Source organism: Alosa sapidissima, chromosome 1, assembly GCF_018492685.1.
Source record: "Alosa sapidissima isolate fAloSap1 chromosome 1, fAloSap1.pri, whole genome shotgun sequence".
Taxonomy (NCBI): domain Eukaryota; kingdom Metazoa; phylum Chordata; class Actinopteri; order Clupeiformes; family Clupeidae; genus Alosa; species Alosa sapidissima.
The window spans coordinates 39163749-39164297 of NC_055957.1; positions in this window are offsets into that span (position 1 = coordinate 39163749).

Here is a 549-nt window from a genome sequence, read left to right on the forward strand (position 1 = left end):
TCTTGTGGATGACATGATCCGTTATTTCCGCCAATGAAAAATGCCCATGGTAATCCTGCTGTGCTTCCTGGTGTGGCTTTTGCTTGGTCTGTGTGGCTGGGAGGAAGGAGAGAAAGCACCCGCCGCCGTGACAACCTGACACAGCCCAGAGTGCAACCCCCTCGGGCTCCCCGGCCCAGCCTCCTCCATCCCAGCACTTCACCACCTCCCTGCAGGCACTCAGAGCTGTATGGATGATAAGGGAGACTTATGATTACAGGGACCACCATCACCCTCCATTCACTCCGCTACCCTTTCTCTCTCTCTCTCTGTCCCTTTCTCTCTCTCTATCTCTATCTCTCTCTCTCTAACTTGTTATTCTTCTGAATGTCTCCACGAGTGACTCATTCAGTCCCGTTCAAAAAGGTCAACTCGCTATTTATTTGAAGGAAGGAGAGATGTTTAAGAATCAAAAAGATAATTGTTGTGTATGATTCATATGCTGGTATTAAATGTTCTGTTTTTTCCATGAGTTTTTCATCCAGAAGTTACTAAAAAAGCAATGAGGGA